This window comes from Crocuta crocuta, unplaced genomic scaffold (assembly GCF_008692635.1).
Source record: "Crocuta crocuta isolate KB4526 unplaced genomic scaffold, BGI_CrCroc_1.0 scaffold482, whole genome shotgun sequence".
Lineage (NCBI taxonomy): Eukaryota > Metazoa > Chordata > Mammalia > Carnivora > Hyaenidae > Crocuta > Crocuta crocuta.
The window spans coordinates 1,135,355-1,135,668 of NW_027527459.1; positions in this window are offsets into that span (position 1 = coordinate 1,135,355).

Consider the following 314-nt stretch of genomic DNA (forward strand, 5'->3'; position numbering starts at 1 on the left):
AAAGAATATTATGAATATTTTAAATTTTAAAATATGTTTCTTATACAAAATTGATGAAGTGCAGAATTGTAGAAAGAGACTAAGTATAATCCACATTCTTTTATGTTTACTTTTTTTGTTTAGGCTCATTTTGTTTGTAGGTTGTCATAATCCTTTTCCTCATTCAATATTCTGTATTGAACACTCCTATGTCATGAAAAGTCTTTTAAAATGTAGTTTTTATTTATCGTCCGTATTATTCTATGTCCCAGTTTCTTTAGTTTTATAAAGTAACAGATTTGGGCTAGTTGGTTCCAAAGACTCAAAACCCATGA